This window comes from Rhea americana, unplaced genomic scaffold (assembly GCF_003343005.1).
Source record: "Rhea americana isolate MKP2758 unplaced genomic scaffold, rheAme1 scaffold_36, whole genome shotgun sequence".
Lineage (NCBI taxonomy): Eukaryota > Metazoa > Chordata > Aves > Rheiformes > Rheidae > Rhea > Rhea americana.
Genome location: NW_028186490.1, coordinates 5648879 through 5668904, shown reverse-complemented (window position 1 = coordinate 5668904; position 20026 = coordinate 5648879).

Below are 20026 nucleotides of genomic sequence, written 5' to 3'. Positions count from 1 at the left end.
ATGCTGGTTCCTTGATAAACTATTTGAGAGGTTTCAATGCACCACAATTGTACATATTTTGCAATTCTGTGTACGTGTGTAGTTTGTACAGGAACAAGGCACAGTATCTTAAAGTTGATTTAAACACAGAAATTTGGAAGTACCCACATACATTTTTTTTTCTAAAATTCTATTACACGGATTTGAGTGAACAATAAATTCGAGTGAACAGTAGAAGTCATTCTCCTAATGGAAAACTATTGTTTAGATTGATACTGCTCTGAAGGAACAGTCTCTGCAGTGGCACATTTCTCTGAATGTGCTGTCTCCCATCTGCCCCACTGTCCTTTAGATGATCTCTCCAGCATGCTGGTTCCCCTGGGGCTCTGGTGGTTATTCTTTGGCTTGTTAACTGAGCAGCCAAACAGCCTAGCCTTAAGGCAGTGTAAATGAGACTGCAGCCTGTGTTGTTAACCAATAATGTTTTATYGTATTCTTATATTCCCCCCTCCCATCTCTATTTATATTGTCCTGCTTATGTAATCGTGCTTCAGGACAATACTATTGTTGTTCAGGACAATATTGTCTAATACAATAGAGCTTTGGCCCTAGGCTAGGATTCTTCAATGATATTAATCAAGAGATAGCAGTAATATTAGAATAGCATAATTTTCTGTCAACATTATAAACATCACAGATTTAACATAACAGTAATCTCAGCTATAATTAGAAAAGACAATGAAAATCTGGGAACTGAGGAGCAACAAGGTTGCAAACAGCCGGTTCACACACTTCATAACAAGGGTAATCAAGTAGAAGACTTGGGTATCTACTACCCCAGGAACAATCATTCACAAAGCTTCTTGCCCATCTCTCACCACTGGGAAATCAAACCGAACAGAAGCAAGTTATCAACATTGTTGCTCTCCTGGGTTTCCCAGCAACAGAGAATTTCCACCTTAAAAGTCTTTCTTCTCTCCTATTTATTATAAGAACAACATTTTCTCCCTGAACATGCTAGCCGCTCAGCATTAGAAGCGAGTACCAGGCAGTACTCAGACTTACCTGAAATAAACCCTTTACGACCTCTGCGCCGCATGCAGCATTGCGCCTTAGCTCAGTGATTCACTAGAAGTCACCAGAACTTCACAGTGCCATGCTATTGCGGCTAGGCAGACTCACCATGTCCCCAGACTCTGCCTGGAAGAGCAGCTGCTTACAGCAGAGGTTTCAAGGAGAGGCTGCAATTGCCCAAAAAACATGCAGGCAAGGCTTCTCAGGGAAGAAAAGCAGAATATGTTTGAATAAAACTGATTATATAACATGAAAGAAGTTATCAAGACAGTGAGTCATGCCAGAACACTATCATTATGCATATAACATTAGAATAAATCAAAATAAGGATAGATAAAACTGCAAGTGCATCAGGTATYTCAGATTTCACACATTCCTTTCAGTTTGCTTTACTTCCTTGGTACAGAAGTTACCTGCATGATAATGAAGTGATGCAATGAATAGGCTGTCCGCAGCTTTTGATTGTACTAGCCACAAAGCCTGGTTGAAGATTAGGGTTTAAATAACTTCTTTTCCATTTTTATGAAGGTCCTTCTTTGTGGAGTTTTGTGAAGTTCATACCCATCTAATACATCATAAGCAGATGGAAAAAAGAAAGCGTATGGCTTCATACATGCCTGAACCATCTGTCAGCATCTGCACCGATATGGATGACACTTGGCTACAGGTATTCGTAATTGCCATGCTGTATTGTCACCCACATTCAAAGATGCAATAAGCAACTGGAAGAAGTGTGACAGCCAAACTTCAGGGCAAGTGAAGCTTAAAGCATGAGGAACTGACCAACGCTTCTGATCCAGTGAAGTTAACCGATCTGTTTCCTAGACTTCCATATCATTGTCCAAGACCTCTTCTGTTCCCATTTCGCAGCATTGGTTAGCTCTGCTTTTAAAAATCCATGCCTTGCGTTATGCCACTACGAATAGCCTAGTTCGTACCTTTTCTCTATCCAATTTTTATTGTTTTTATTTTTTAAAACATTGCAGAAGTTTCCAGTCTGGAACTCAGAAAAATTGCCCTTAAACGAATTTCAGGGAAGAAAAAAGGGGAGGGAGCAAGGCAGGTAAGGGTCGGGGGAAGGCAGGGAGGGTTGGGAGGAAGGGTTGGGAGTSTGTGTGGGGGGAGTGTTTGTTTTTCAAAGAGTGCCTTGAATCTTACCTCTGAGGGAGTCTCTGTTAGAGAATTTTGGATTAAAATGCATGTCCTGTACGTGTATAGAAGTTGGAAAGTGGGTAACACTCACTGACCATGGATGAGAAGAGTTTAAGAAGCATGCAAAGGCTGTTATATAACTTATTAATTCAAYGGCTTTACAGCATTTTCTGCTCTGCTAGGTACAAATGAATGGAAAAATAATCTATTCCAAGCCTATAAGACTTRGAGTCCCCAAAAAGGGCTGGCAGAATCTATTCCAGGAGATATTGTTCATGTAAGTAAGAGACAGTTACTTTCCTACTAAAAATTCTAGCTGGAATTGAAACTGAGAAATAATTCTGTTCTTTCTGGAACCAAATTCCACTCTACAATGATGAATTTGCAGCTAACCTCTTTGTAAATTCTGTGCACTGGAAAATGAAACTCTCAGACAGAAACTCGCCTTTTGTCACCAAGATTGATTTCAGTCTGGACTCCGCTTTGGTGAAGGTGACACATTCCAAGTCCTTGGAGTTAAAGAGTCTGTCTCCATAGAAAGTAGATGAGAAATAATGCCAATGACAGTTTTATTTCAAGCAGAGGGAAGGCACTTGGAAATAGCTGAATAAATATAGATAGGAACAAAACTGAAGATTCTGGCCTCAAATGCTGTAGTTCAGATGACCACTAAATGTTTCCTTATTAGGATAATGAGGACCACAGATATTGCCCGTCATCAGAAGCTTGGGCTGCAAGCTTTAAGAAATATGTAGCAGCTAGCATTAGGTACAGCTGCAGAAGTGGAGAGAAGCAAATGAACAGGATATACCAAATTTTGCATACTGACAGGATAAACCTAAACAGACTCTAGAAAAAAAAAAGATTGGCATTAATAGTAATTTGCCTTAGAAGTAAATCTAAAAATGACACTGATATTGTACTAAACATCTTTCAGGACAAGGAATAATTTATTTCAAGAATATTTGTATTATCAGGCTTGAACAATAGCACCTATTAGCGGAAAAAAACACATTTAATTGTATATATGTATAACATGTTCTTTTCCAGATACTGTGCATCCACTCATGGAAGCTATAGGAGAACAAATTAACTGGAGGTAAGACTTTAATAGTGGTTAATTAAAATCCAAGTGATCATAAAATCATAACATTTAATTAAGTACAGAGTTCACATTAGAAAAGAAGAGTTATTTAATAAATGAATATAACTCAGGAAAAGGTCAGTGTCAAATGACTTTCAGATACCACGTATATAAGGAACAAAGCATGGCTCCAAATACTGGGCAAATGATCCCTCAAGGGGGAAAAAAATGTATACATATTTTTAAAATGAATCTACCCATGAAAACCTATCTATACTATCAGCTGACATTTTGTGCTTGTTCAGAGCCTCACATCTAATACAGCAGAAGCAGCACATTAAACACATAGATACTTCAATTAAAATATTCTGTAGCTCCATATATGTGATGCATAAAATGTTAGGAGGTTCATTGTATAAAAAATAATAGTTACTCATTCTTCATTAAGTAATTTTGCTTAAACAAAAGTTAGCATCATTGATTTGTTAAAAAGGTGCATAGTTTAAGAAATAGTTACTAGTTACAAATACTAAATGAATTGATACATTTCAGTCTCTTGTAGTAAAACAAAATGATGTTAATGAGCTGATGTTAATGATGTTATTACTGGTATCAAGAGCATAACAACTGGTCTATTTATTAACTCAATGAATTTAATGACTTTCATAATCAAAAGAAGGAAATTACAATGCCCTTTTAACATATATATAACATGATCTCTGTACCCTAGCATCAGTGATGTCATCACCAAGAGTTCATGCCAAAAAAAAAAAAAAAAAAAAAAAAAATCACACACACAGAGCACTTACTTCCTGCGACAACTGAGCTTAGAAACAGCAAGCTGTTCCCACAGTGCTAACGGCTGAGCTCTCAGGGCTGGGGCCTGGCCCGCTGGGTAGTTACAACCTTACACTGAGACTTGTGCAGTGACTGAACTACTGGGTGTTACAGCAGCTTCTCCACGGGGATGACCCATTATCTTCACTACTAAGAAAATAAAGAGTCAGGGCTTTAATCCCAGTCCCCTAAGTATATATGATCACATATACATCTCACATCTCGTATGTCCAGTATTTGAGACTCTTCTCCTCTTCCTGCAAGATTATAGTTTTCTAAAAAACATAAGCTACAGAATCAATTGCCATGATGTATATTTTTTTCAAATATGGAAGTAAAGATGTGTGGAAGGCCTACAGTCTCATCCTGGCTTGTAGTCAGAAGAGTGCGGAGGTGGCTGACAGGTGGATATTGACTGGATAAYTGTGCATCTCTGCTCCACACTCTCCAGGTCACCAAGTCATCTAATGGAAGTCCTTCAAATCACAGCTAATTGTGTCCTCTGTGTGTGCACACAGCTTGATCAACCATTCTCTTACGTGATATTTTTATTTATATGCATATGCAGAGCAGGTGAAAACAAAACAGCAAAAATTCCTTATTTACTGATACGTGATCCTTGTACTATGCTGTGTATGGAAACTTTGTTTTTCGAGCTAGGCAAGGTGGTAGCTGTCACTCCTGCATTGCACAGGGGGAGTTTCATAATGACTCCAAGATGATTTAAATAACTTCTTTTGGGTGAATTGTAATACAGAAGCAACAGTCTTCCACATTTACATATAGGCTTACATATATTTGCACCTGGTAAGCTAACCTAATAAAATGTTTCATACTTTCCCAAAAAGGAGTTCACAGATCACATCATGTGAACAGAGCTCCCCTGGGTGACTGAGCATACCAGATACAGGAAGAACCATTTCTGCATTAAGCAGCACAGCAGCTCTCAAGAATACAAACAAAAGTTGTTTAGGAACCACTGAAGTTACTCTAAAGTCATCTCAATATTCATAAAACATATGTGTGTATACATGCGCACGCGCGCGCACACACACACACACACATACACAAACACATACATTCAGGTTAAGCATACGCTCAGGATCAAGAGAGCAAAAGACAAGCCACAAGCATTCCAAAAAAGTTACTCAGGCCCCCCAAAATCATGATTTATATGTACTCTGTTGTCAAAGCTTTAGTTATCTCTTATAAACAAGCTTGTATCAAAAGCAATAGTGCTAGGAACTTATTTTTCCTCTTTTAAAGGACAGCAAAACCTCTTCTGTTAGGGACAGCTTTATTCCTGCAATCAGAATTAAAAAAAAATGCATCTTTTAAGTGCTTTTCTATGTAACATACATTACAACTTAGAGAATTTAATGGCATAGCTGCATTTACAATACAATATAATTTAAGTTGCTTTTACTTCAACTATTGTAGTTGGCCTGATCAGGTAGCATGCAGGCATACTTGTTAAGCAGGCTTGCTTCTTCATTTCAAGAAGAAATTGCTAACCTGTTCCCTTATTCCATCAACTAAAGCTCTTCTTTTTTCAGACTAATACCCTGCACTGAAATGGCACACAGATGACAGCATTCAATTAAGTTCAGAATTAATGTAGCATGAAAGCACAGTCTTACTGAGAAGGCTGAGTGAAATTGAACAGTGAGATTGTAGGATATTTTCACCGTATTTTACTGCAAATGATCATTCATTTTTCCTGCCATGGAACAGGTCACTAAGGTGACAGTGGATAAAGATTTCAAGGCAACCACTTCCTTTACAAGGGTACTCCTTAACATAAGAATTAGAACTGAATTAATAATACTCAACAATGGAGTTGATCTGTTCTCCTGCATTGTTGTCAGATTATTCCCAAGAGCACTTTTTCATTTTCCAGCCAAGTCTGTGGGTTGCTGAATAATACTCCAGTATGTTGCATGTGAATAGTTTCTAGAAATTAGTCACTGGAATTAGTATCTTTCATTGCATGAGGAGCTCTACTAGCAGCTAACTGCACACACATACATAGTTAGGAGCAAGACTTCTGAATGTGGCTTACAATTTTGTGTGGACCAGCTTCCTAGGATGGCCCCAGATACTGAGGTTATCAGAAAGCTAGCAAATAGGGTTGGCTAAAAGTTGCTATTTTTAATCTCCTGAAAACTCCTGAAAACTGAAAGCAGTGGATTTTCTGATTCACTTACAGTCAATCTGTATAAACATATCTGTGAGCTACTTAGATTTCGAAATGTCTCCTTTTAGATACGCACTTGAAACTTGAGTGCTGGAAAAAAATTCAACTGCTTAAAATGTTTTGAACAATTTCAAGCCAAAAAACAAAAGTTATCATCTTGTGATAAGTATCAAGTCTAACAACTATTCACTTTCCTAGAAAAGCTTCATTCTATTTTTTCTCCTCCTCAGTCTACAAGGCAGCCTCTAGTAATCTAGCGAATCTGCAACAACCCCAGACTTCATAGTTATTATTCCTCTATGCATGTTTAAGTAAATAAATAGAATAAGCAGAATTTCACTATGGTACCAGGAATCAAATCCAGTTCTTGTCTTAAATGCACAGAAGACAGAACCATAGAATCTGATGATGGGAAAACCCTCTAATATTGCCCACTGGAGCACTCTGCGCAGTCGGTGCATGACTCCCAATTCAAAAGATCTGTCTTTGGCATCTCATCTTCCTAAGGAAAGGCTGAAGTCTTTGGAGGAGCCTTTTAAAGCACAATGCTCTCACCCTTGAATTYTTAGTCCCATCTCTTTTCGTTAAGCTTCCAAGCAGGCCTGGGACCCTACACCTCTTGGGGACCTCTTCACACCAGCACTTGCCCCTAGGGCAAAAAGAAAATCAATGATTCCAAAAGGGGCACAACGCAGCCACTGTTTAAGAGCTCTGTTGACATCTTTCAAACAGGCGCTTTTTATCTTCACTAGAATTTCACAGAAGTGATACAAATGGAAACCCAGTGTGGTGAATCACAGACTGACAGGTTCAAATAATTGAAAAGGAGCTTGAGTTTTCCTGTTAATTGCATGCTGCAGGGAGAAATCCCCTGCTGCAGCCTTGCACTGAATCAGTGAACAGAGACCCAATATTTACTATCAATCAACATTACAAGCATTTAATAAAAAGTTTTCATAATGGAAAGGTTGATGGAGCTGAGATGGATCATTTCCATTAACCAACTCCTCTCCACAAACAAAAATCCATTACCGGAAGCAGCAGTTTCCTGTTCTTCTCAAGTCTAGTTTGCTCAAAACAAAAAACACTCAAAAGAACGTCACTAAGGTACAAGCATATTTCAAACAAAAGATGATATTCTTTTTCAACATAAGGACTCCTGCAGAGACACTGTGAGGAAGAGTATGGGATAAACGCTTGACTCAGTCAGCCAGCTGTGATTCAAAGTACACTTTAAGTAAGGCTACTGAACACAGGAGCTATATTCTTGGAAGACCCATTTGTTTGGCAGAAGACTTTGGCTCTGGATTATGTGCCTGGCAAAGTAAGAAATGACAGAACTACTCATCATTCAATACCTACTTGTTTTCCAAATTAGGTGCATCTCAGGTTTGCAAATGAAAAAAGGAAAGTGAACTATGCAACTAAGTTTACCTCTTAGCAGAAGCCCTTTAAACCTTTAAGCTGAGGATGTGAAGGAAAACAGGCAGCCTTTAAAGCAATCTCCTGTGCAACAGATGATAGTCTGGAAATTTCAAGTGCCCCCTAACCTCTGCATTCAGAGCAAATTGCTATTATCAAGTCATAACTCTGCACTACTCCCCTCTCTCTATTAAACCTATCTGGAAGCTATCCACCTACATGGCCTGTATATACATATTAATGGTCATTTCTCTAGGAACTGAGAATTTTTCCTCACATTCTCCATTCATTCACATACACACTAATTAAGAAATGGGTCTGTCAGTAAAAAGCAAGCAAAGGCTGCTGGAAAGCAGGAACATAATCTGCAGTAGAGAAAAGGAAGAAAGGAGGAGGAAAAGATTGTGTGAGCACTATTACAGAAAGCCAAGACACCAACAACAGCTCATGTGCTGGGCAAGATAAAGTGTACATCAGCTGTAGCCTGCCTGCATTATAAATGAACTGTTTGTCTAAGATATCTAGATCACAAAAGCTTTTAGTTATTGTCATCATATTTATTCCCCATTTTTGGCAAGAGAAGAGAAACCTTTGAAGGATTCTCAGAGACTTTAGTCAAAAGGTTGATACTGTCTGTTCTTGGCTAGCATTTTGGAGTGAAATTAAGATGGATTTTTGGGAACATGCCTGGCATGAAAATGAAAATCAAGTGATTAAACAAGCTTAATATTAAATATTAGTATATATTGATTCCAACAATTTCATTAAGATAAATATCTGAAACAAAACTTTTATAGTTTTATAAAGAATATTTTAAATAAAAATACATAACTTAATTTGCATATAGATTTTCTGAGGACATAATCCTCAAAATAATGTCAGTGAAGTGAATAAGCTACACAGATAAATTTGGTTCAGTCTTCATCACTTGTTTTTCTTTCTTGTACCAGTCCAAGAGAAACAAGAAAGTGAGATAGGTCAAAAAAAGGGAAAAATGACAATTCTAATCACTAGCCTCATAAGTCTAGAAGTATTCTATTTAATATTACCAATGGAACACCTTTAAAAAAAAAAAGTAAAGGACAGCAAAAGACTGTTTTATAAAGCTTACTTGTATATTGTGTCCTTTATTTTATAGAAAACATCCAAAAAACATGTTGTGAATTTAACATTGGAAATGATTGCTTTTGGCAGTTGCATTAAACACACAATATGAATTAAGATGCTGAAAGAAAACACAAATACACAAACAAAAAAAACCCACACAAGCAGATCATATCAGACAACTACATAGCCATTAATTTTGCACCCATCACAATGATCATGTGGGGACTCTGCGCATGTCCCTGACCTTCAGCCCGTTGTTTTACTTACATGTAAAATGGATCCATCAAAATACCATTACCTCATATGCAGACTATGAGTCTAACTCAACTATAGTTTAATACAGTGTAATCTTTAGAATCAGAAAATTTACGTCTGTACCTCAAAGACACTAAGAACAAGACAAAACCCAAACACCCAGGGTCTGCATCGCTTGCCTTGCTCTTTTCTAGCCCTTTGAGGTCAAGAGGACCAAGCAGAAGATCTGACACTACCCTACCAGGGACTGAGGGTTCCCCTCCAATTGCCTCCAAAGTGCAGTTTCTATAGCAGTTTAAAGAATGCAGTAAATTAATTCTGCCTTCCAACACTCACCCAGCTTTGAAAATCCCCATCTGGGAGAATCTAACAGCCAGCATGTAGCTGCTGAGACAGACAAGTCCATCAAGAGCTGTTTCTACTTCTCTAGTAGCAGATGGGAAATACCTTAATTCCTTTCTGTATATTTCTGCTTATTATTTTTCATTGGGCTGCTTATAGCTGTGTCCCAAGAAAACTGGTGTGCGTCCTAAATCAGGTAAAAGAAATAACCGTCTCCGAATACCCTGGGACATTAAGCTTGACATTAATCAAGGCTCTGTACTGCATTGCTATTTCTCCTTTAAGAAAAGCAGAGCAACATTTGTGAATGTTAATGCACATGAGCTGGGACTGTCTAAAGGAGACTGCTCATATTAAAAAAATGAGGGACAGGTGCAAAATACCTCAAAATGGCAAGTATTCCAAAATGGTGGTTCTTTAAAGATATTTTAGTCTAAAATAATTTCACATGTAGGTTTTATAATGATTCTTTCTGGAATGGTTCCAGATCATGTATTAAGAGATGCTGTAACTGGCTGCACTTAGAAACAAAACAAAAACAAAGGTTTCTACAATTTCCTCAGCTTTGCTTTGTTACAGAGCACATTATTCCAGGTCAGGCATAGGCCACTGTGTTCCCAAGCATTGTTTATCCTCAGCTTTAAAATATGGTGCTTTCTTAGGTCTCTAATAAAGGTCTTTGGCAGCCAGGAATCCCTAAAGATTGTTTAAAAAGCCAGTTACCAACTGTGCTTTTTATTTTCTACACTCAGCAAGAAGAGTTTTTGTCACAATTCAACCAACTTCTATCACCATATGGTCAACTTTTGCAACACATGCTAATTAGAATCTACATCCTAATTAGATCTGCATCCTTAGAAGTGACCAGAAATCATAGCTGTCATGCCATGGGTCTRTTCACCAAGAGAACTCTCCCTAGTTATTTCCAGAGGAAGCTCAAAGCGCTGAGCCTAAGAGAAACACATTCTACTATCTCTAGATTTTTTTGTTTTTTGCAGTTTTGCATTTTTCTGTTAAGCCAGGCAYGAATCAAGGTAGGATGATATTTGGCTTTGAGGGCTTAACGTATTGTAGAGTGCAATCAACACCAGCACAGTAGAACACAAACTGTGCCCAAAGATTTCTTCTTTCTAAGGACCCTTCTTTATCCTCCTTTTCTGTGGAAAATGAAGATTTTTGTTTTCAAAATAAAAATGCAGATTTTCTGTTGTAGGTGGGAAGAGGTGGAAAATGGGTGCGCAGAGGAAGAGCAAGGAAGAACAGGAGAGTTCAGGAGGTGCAGGAGAATTACTACACTTAAGCTTGCTCTTTGCTTCTGTCCGGTCGTGTCTAATGCGAGTGCAACTGCAGCATAACCAGCCAGCCAGGAACTCCGACAATGATTGCTGGAGGATGCTCTTGCTTTCTCCGACCAGGTTTCCCAAGCCTGAATGTGGTGCCCTTGCAACAGCCATGCAGCTGCAGCGGGGAGGGGAACCAGCTTTAAGCCAATTCCGCAGCGTCACTAATACGTGGCCGAGTGCACCAGCAGAGCCGCGGTGGGGACGCACCCCTTGGRCTTCTGCAGGTGGCTTTCAATCCTGCAGTAAGCCCACAGTTGTTTCACCGTACGCCATATGCTGCTTAACATCAGCATAAGAAAGTCATCAGTAAAGGAAACGGAACAATTAGACGCGGACAGAAGTACCAGATGGAGAGGCTAATGCTGCCTTTACAGAGAGCACTGGGCTGCCACCCAGGACACCTTGCGGCTGATATTAGTCTGCTAAACAAAATGCATCCCTTGCTTCTGCCTCAATCTTGTGTAAAAGGAGGAAATATGTAAAAAATACGGGGTTTTGGGGTGGGGGGGAAGACACTGTATAGAAGTACAGTACTTGCATCGCTAAACTTCTTCACATTATTAATTTTGATGATGTAACTATTAGATTTAATTGGTACAAACATCTATTCAGAACTCCTATAAATCATAGGAAGCAGCATAATTTCTCGCTTAGGCAAAAATGAATTTGTATAGTGGAAGTTTTCATTTTATGCAAGTCTTGCAAGCAATCTTAAAATATTTCTAATCTTTTTTTGAAATCTTAAAGGTTTACTTCACAGTATTTTTCCTGCCTCTTTGTCTAAAGATCACAAGTGCTGTAAGCTGTATGTATGTGCCTTTAAATGAATTGCACATTTCACATGGCATTATTTAATCTTCCATAATATCATGGAGATGCACTCTGTTCTCTGAAGGTAGCAGTATATCTTACGTATTATTACTAGAAAAGGTCATGAAAAGATCAATACATGTCTTATGCTTACATATAGTGCTACAAGAAATTGTCCTTTAATATAAAAAGACTCCCCCCTTAAAGGGAAACAAAATTATAAAGAGTAAGAGTGGCAATTAACAGAAGGCAGATGGAACGCCTTGAACTTTCAAGGTTTGATACTCCGCAGCCTAAGAGGAGACGCTAACATCCACAACAGACTCTTCACAGCAAGCGCAGACGTGAGTGGAGCTGACTACGTGGGAAGACCAAGTCGGGGGGAGGAGGAGGCTTTAAGCTGCACGTTTAGTTAGTAAGAAATGATGAGAATATAATTTGTAGGTTAAGCAAAATTTCTCCTTACTGGTGCCCTACCCATGCACGTTTTTTAGTAGTATTGTAGTTCCCTCCTGCTTCCTAAGCACTGGCTGAGCCTCAAAGCCAGCAGAGATTTTGCTCAACAATAAATTCAAAGAAAACAGGTTACAAATGTAATTTAAAGTTGTGATGCAAGTCACCAGTTGGCCCAAAGCTTATTTTAATGATATGCTTTTACTACTGCTGCTCTGTGACTTTTGTTTTAGGGTAGATAGTTGTAAAAGAAGGCATAGCAGAGAACCAGTCTTTCCTGTTGTATCCAAGAGCTTGCTAAGATTTGCAATTATAAATAACATTTTAAATCTGTTCCATTCCACCATTTAAGCACAAACCTTTTGCCTGAAATTCATCACAGCTTCCTTCTTGCATGGCTCTCACCACTGGGAAATCCAAGTACCGCTTAATCATTCATCTCCTTTCTGCACACAGAAAGGACTTTGAAACAAATCAAGTCCTAGATCCAAGAGGGATTTATGTATTGAAACTTAGAGTTACTGGAATTCAGGAACCTAAGCCAAAATTGTAATCTTGAAAACCCATGTTCACTCACTGCCTAATCTCCTCTGCTGCATTAGTTTTCAACATTTAAAGTTCCCCATGTGCTTAAAGCTCAGCTTCTGCACCTCCATCCAGGGCAGGTGAGGAAGGCTGAGAAATTAATAATGTTGCATCTGTGTCTTGTTAATGTCCATAAAAGCAAAGTATTTCCACATATTTTAGCTGAGGTGGTGGTCTAGGAGGCATTCCCTAGTGTGTTAACCACATTTAGCACCACAGAAAGGAAGGATTGTCTAGCAATTTTAGCCTCGGTGACATGCCTCTCATTCATTCTTTTACAGGATATCCTAGCCATCAGAGCACTCACCCAGGATAAATAAAAAGCTCTTGATCTACATATTTTAAATTCAAAAGTGATTTTATAAAAAGATCATCACTATACRGACATAATTTCTTTTGCAGTCCATGACATTCCCTCTTCTTCCCCTCTTATGCCTCTTCCTTCCATTTACTCTATTTGAATCCCCAAAATCCCTTCTGAATCTCTAGAAAACAGACTAACTTCAAGAGGAGAGAAGTTCAACACCTCTATGCAAAATATCTTCCAGCCTGAGAAGCCCAGTGAGGATGGGGTTGAAGCCCCTTTGGAGGGAGGGAGTGAGGACAATACCAAGAACCGACATAGTAGGGGCATCTTCAGTCACTAGGCTATTTCATAAAGATGAACCATCAGGAAGCTTAGTCCATTATTAAAAAAAAAAAAAAAAAAAAAAAAAAANGGAGGGAGGGAGTGAGGACAATACCAAGAACCGACATAGTAGGGGCATCTTCAGGCACTAGGCTATTTCATAAAGCTGAACCATCAGGAAGCTTAGTCCCTTATTAAAAAAAAAAAAAAAAAAAAAAAAAACAATATTGGCAAAAGGAATCCCAGTTACAAAACTCAAACAAGCAGGGTACCTTCCATGCATATTTGTGCAGTTTATCTTGCTTATTAGTTTTATAGTAGAGTTTAGTAGGCACCCATCTTGGTCTGTTGAATTTTGTACATCTTTGCTGAGAAACCAAGGTTTCGCCTTTGGTTTAAAGGTTAGGACTGTAATTTTCCCTAATAGAAGGATCAAAAGTGATGTGGTGCTGAAGTCCCTCCTCTGACATGTTTGTGGTAACTTACCTGYGCCTTCAGAGGAGCTAGGCTGGGACTGGCAGCCACTCACCCAATAGGGGCACAAGAGACCTTTCCTCATCTTCTCACTCCTATCCCAGGCCTGGCCTCCAATGGATTCCTCCTCCCCCAGCTTTCAAGTCTTCTATATTCAAGCTTGCATTCTGGCATTCAGCCATTTCCTCAGCCTACTGTTGTTCTGATCCTTCTTCAGCAGGTTTTTGTACATTTTGTCCCAGTTAGGTGTATCCAGCTGGACTGTCCAGGCATGATTCTTCTACCATCAGCTCTGAAATCAGGTCCTCACACCCTGCTGTTACAATCCTACTTCATCTTCCGATGCAGATGCTTGTCCAAATGAATGGTGTTAAACAACTGACTTCACCTGGAAGCAATTTAAATATTTGGTTGCAGATCTGCAGTGCTTTAAGACATCTAACCCCAAAGACAGACTTGTGAAGGGGGTAAACACTCCCAATCCCAGCTCTGCTCCCCGTCTCATCCAGGAGTACTGAGGATTAGCCTCTAATTATTCCCAAAGGAAAGTCACTCTCAGTGCACTGTCCACAATAAGTTGTTCTACCTTTATTTTTTATGGCTCATGATATTTAAATAACTAAATAATAGGGCATTTTCCACTGGCTATCATTCATATCCTGTTACCATTGAGTGACAAATTGTCAGAATACGACCTTGTTTACTTAAGCTGTCACCTAGAAACTACATGTTTTTCCATTTGGAGCGCAACTATATTGCAACATAGACAGTGGGATAAAACTACGCCTGCAGATAAGCAGCAGCCTGCCTTTAATACTTAACATCTATTCTTTCAGTTCCYATGCCCAGTGATGTTATCAAAGTAATTATGGCCTGGAACATCCTGTAGCTTAACTAAACCATCTCCCTATTTGTTTCTGGGCTCTGCTGGAACAGATTATTTGGATTCTTCTGTCATTTCTCTAGAAAAATAAAATACCTGCTCTTAAGAAGTCATGAACCCATAGTTCTGAACTATTTTTTTGTRTTATTATAGGTTTAATGTTTTGTTGTTCAAGTTTAAACCTAGAGACACTTGAACCAAAAATAATGTTAAGATTAGCTACAGTTTAGTGAGAATGGAAGCACTGCTTAGGCCTCATTTTGTGTTGTTCCTTTACCCCTGAAGCAGTGCAAATGCTTTGCACACAGGTTACCATTTAGCCTTTTTCTAATAATTAATAACACGTGTCAAATAAGCTAACGCTTACGGCTTTACTAAATAAGTATATTGTAACTGCTAAACTTCACCTCCTTGTTACCTACACCAAGCATACAAAGACTTGGAAAAATTAAAGTTAGCAGTCATTTCTAGTGAAAGAGCTGTCAATTTGCTTTAGTTATTTGGAGGAAATCTAGGGAACCTACATTAAGTAAAACATTGATTTTTAACTGCCATTATTGCTTAATCTTGGTAGCAACTTGATGCAGCTTAAGCACAGATTCTCTTAGGCACTGAACAGGCACAAACATTTGCCCTTTTCACGTTCCTCTCTGTAGCACTGAGAGAAAGAAAGAAAGAGAAAGAAAGAAAAAAAAAAATCAATAACTACCTCAAACGACTTTCCTGACCACACTGCTGAATATAGGCAGTTCCCAAGCACACGCCTGGCTGAGCTGAAGTTGCCTTCTGACTGAAGTGTCAGGCCAAGATTTTCACCTACTTAGAGGCACGCATTTCCCCAACGCTTTCTAGTGAGATCTTCCTGCAAGAGGCTGATGATACKTTCTCCCAATTGCTAGGTCCAAGCCTTGCTTTCCCTCAGTAAAGCTATGTGAACTCCATTTTACTACATGCGGACATGGACACCTAAAATTGGGCAATTTACTTTGTTGTTAAGCCTGTTTTAATACCTTTTAATTAGGGTTCCTTCATCGTTTCTGGATTCCTAGCCTCACAGTCTGGTTTTTATACGCGATTGCAGGCTGCTAGGACAAACAGGCTCAGCCTCAGTGAAGGTGAACTTCCCCTGAATCTACATTAGGCCTCTCTAGTCATCCAGCAATGTTTCCATTTGCTTCAGTTACATAACCACTCTTGAAATAACATATGGATTTACTATAGCGATTCAGCTGCTAACACTGAATGTGTTTGAAAGTGAGCACAATCATTGACCCAGAAACTTATATCGGCAATCTAAGTCTCACCTAAGAGGTGAAAATGAATGTTTTTTCAAGATGCAGCCACTGGTACAGCCAGAGAGCTAAGCATGTTCTTGCTAAGACTTCCTTTGCATACCAAACTTGGCCTAAGGGGCAATCAGACACAATGCAAGTCCTTTGTCCAAGGAAAGTCCATAGGTGTTGCTGCTCTTTATACAGGTGCCCAATTCAACCGATATACAAGTAAGCTTCACTGTACAAACGAGGTTTTTTCTCAGCGCAAGTTTATACTGTTAAACCAGCACATCCAGTCAATATTTAATTTGGAGCAGCAGACAGTGCGCAACAGACCGATTATTTGCCCAGTGGTTGTAAGCAAGTTCTGTACAGAAGAGCACATTACAAGGACAGCAAGAAAAAGAGGCAGMAGGCAGACATAAGCTCTAACAACAGATATTTTCATTTCTTGCTTGTTTGGGTGAACTGCCAAAAAAAAAAGAAAAAAAAAGAAGAAGGAAAGAAACATGCAAAGGGGAATGACTAAACTGTGACATATTGCCATTGCTTGATAAATATGTCTCCAGCCATGCTTGGTTTATACGCCATCTGACTTAAAGCGTTGAGCTCGAAGAAAATATTACTCTCTGTGGAAAATACCATCTGATTAACTTTAAGGTACTCAAAACCTATAGAATATTTTGGGCTAGTTTGGTTATTATTTGCATATAAAAGCTCTCTAGTTCTGTATGCACCTGAAAAATTGGAAAGTTCAGACTGAATGTCCCCAGTATTCCAGATGGATTAATAAGCAAATTTGAGAATAAGCTCAATGGTAATGTGGATAGTGCCCTTCGAGGCAAAGTACAATAAATACATTAGCCAGTATTTTTAGAGATAATTTCACTAATGCGCAGAAATGGTTAGTAAAGTGGCTTTTGAAATATTCTGTTGACATTCCTTGAAAACACAGCTGCAATCAACAAAATGTCGGGGGGGGCTCCTCTGTGAAGATTACTTATTTTCCATTATTTCTCTCCCTTATTCTCCACCCATTCACTCTTCCCCTAGTTTCCTTAATCTGAGTGTTCTTTATTTCCCTTTCTTACTCTCTGTTCATTTATTCCAAGAGACAAATAGCAGTCCGCATGTTGCCCAGAGGTATCTAGCTTATAGCTAATAAATTCTGCCAGGTATAAAAGAGCCCAAGGGAAGCAGCCCAGTAAGGGGGGGGAGACACTATGCCGACTCATTGCAAGGTTAGAATATTTAAGATTAGCCCAAAGAGACCTAGATCAACCAAAAAATCAGAATATTTCAACTTTTAAGGAATCTGTTTCCCATTGCCTTCCATTCCATATTTTACATCTAAAATCTGTAGAGCTTAACATGCCCCCCATCCCCAAGCACAAGACAGCTTTACTTAGCAATCCAATTTGTCTGCCGTTCATCAGTGCCCTCCCCAGGAACCTCAGGGCATCACCGAGGCATTTCTATCCCCTGYATTCACAGGGCTGCAGTCTCCCGAGCCAACAAACTGTCAAATTAGTGCCAACTCATGACAGCTTTATGATAGGTAATCGCGTTCACCAGCAAATGGTCCGAGACCCTCTGCTTGCTACTGCTGTCAAACTAGAAATGCTTTTTTGTGTGCATCTCTGATAAATTTATATTTTGAAAACAAATCCCAGCTGGGAAAGTAGTGTTTTTACTCAGAAAGCTCTTGCATAAGCACACTTAATTGCTTTCTCCTTGCCTTACTTAAAATAAAGTCTTAGGCCTAATCTTGAAAATAAGTCAGGGAATAGTGAATTGTCTTAGATTAATTCAAAGTGCACATTGTCCCGCTTCAAAATATTTTTGCGCCTGACGAGCCAATCCCTACACCTTCAGCATTCAAGCACAATGCACAACTGAAGCAATGCTACAAGTATTCTCCCCAGTCTGAGTGGGCTGTAAASCCCATATAGCAAAAGCTGAAGGGAAGATAAACCTAGTTTAGTCAAATATGCTCAGAGAAAGGAAAAGTTGACTCAGAAACACTTAAGTTTCAAAGATGATGAACGCTGGAAAATAGAACAAGCGGGGAAAGTCAAGAAAGTATCTCCCTTCACCCCTCTCAAGTTCCTTGAAATAAGGAAATAAATCTTTCTTTTATACATCTTGACAATCAYTTTGTTCTAGTCACTGTAATATAAAGCAATAAGAATACTCTGGCTGAGCTGTTAGTAATGTCCTGAAATAATCAACTTCTACATCCCTTCTTTGTGCAAGTGATCTGATATCAGCTGCCTGTGTTTACTTCCTAATTGCTGGCAGAATTAACCACAAGAAGCAGCCAAAGGGAAAAATCAGTGTAAGAAATTCTTAAAAACAAGATTGCTATTTTCAATTTGCTTCATTTGTAATTCAGAGACATAAAGGGTGCAATTCTGCAGGGTTCCCATACAGACTATCCCTGTGAAGCAAGTGGAAGCACTAGGAAATAATAACTCCTGTAAACAGAGTCAAAAAAAAAAAAAAAAAAAAAAAAAAAAGAGGAAGGAGGAAGGAGGTGTGTAGGGGAAAACAGAAAAGGACATTAGCAAAACATTAGTGATAACTTTCATAACTTTCATTTAGGTGGATTAATGATATTGTCTTCTCTTTAAAGAGGTCTAAGAGCAACACAATTGTGCTTAAAGAAGTCTCTTAATTTTCTTCTGCTGCATGTTTCTCCACTATACAAGACCAGAAAACATTAGTGCTTTTGCTTAAGAAGCCCCACTCACAGGTGCAATACACGTAACTAGACTTCAGCTGATTGGTTTTAACAAATGTAGCACTCTCATACTTCCATATTATGTCTACCATGGAAATTCCCAAAATTACCTGTGTAATAAACAGGCTGAGCCATCAGGCAAACTTGCCTCACTGCACCATTAGTCCATTTGAGGTGGGACTCGCATGGACGATCATGAACCAAGGTACCCAAGCACACTGCATTTCTTTACAGCACTGCAAGTAATAATGACAGCTCAAGACAAGAACTTTGTGTTCAGCCAGAGGAGCGAGCTCATCCCCAAATTCAGCCAGTCTCCTTGATGGCTYCATCACACCTTGTCAAGATGATGGAGGAACAGAGGGGGCCACAGCCACCTTGCTGCCCAGAGCTCACCACTGCCTGCTGAGGAGCTCCACCTCTGGCAGTAACTACCTGACTAGTTGAACTGCAGTCAAAAATCATCAAGGCCATAAAAGACAGTTTAAAACACCCAAGTTAAGCTGGGTAACCATGCCAGCCAGCTATAGAGGAGTCTTGCAGGCAGAAAGGGTCAGGAACATGTTGCCTCCACCCAAGAGTGCAGCACTGAGCGGCTGCAGACAGCTGGTCAGCAGCAGCCTGAGCATRCAGAACCCAGCTTAGGCAATGCCAGACTGCTAAATCTTTGTGCTCCAATGTATCCTCCTTCCAGCAAGCCACCTGATGCTGATTTGCAGCAGGGTGGATCAGAGGGACCCACTGTGAGATTCTGTTGGGGTGATGCCCACCTTGGACATACCTCAGCTCCTTGAGGGATAGCTCCCCAGGGTAGGGGTAACGGTGTTGCAAAAAACAAACAAATTGTGCCTCTGGGCCACACAAAATTAGGGGCATGGATATGCTTATAAAAAGATGAAACTCTGTTCTTAATTAAAACCCCAAAGATGACTCCCAGAACTTGTCCCCTGGGAGGAGCAGGGGGTGCAGCAGAGGCATTAGCACACACACACACCCCAGTCTTGTGACTGATGCTATTCTTTGCTAGCATGCTTTAACTCATGAAGCTTCAAGCAGTTTAAATTACTTAAAATGGCTTTGCAAAGTCATTTTAAAATTCTAGACAAGATTCACCATGAGGTTAACTCAGGACCTCAGGCACTGGGGTACACAGGCACCATAGCTTGTCACAAGACAGCTGATGACTGAGAGAAACTAAATGTGCTCCTGCCACTCAGGTCTTCACCCTCCGCTTACTGGGGAAGAAATCGCACTCTCCAGTGGACTATTCTCCCCTAAAGTGCACCCAGGAAACCTGAGGAAACAAGTGTTTTCCACTTCACCAAGTTATCCTCCCCCATGGTTCTGTTTGCAGAAGAGGACGGTGGACCCTGCTGGTGCACCG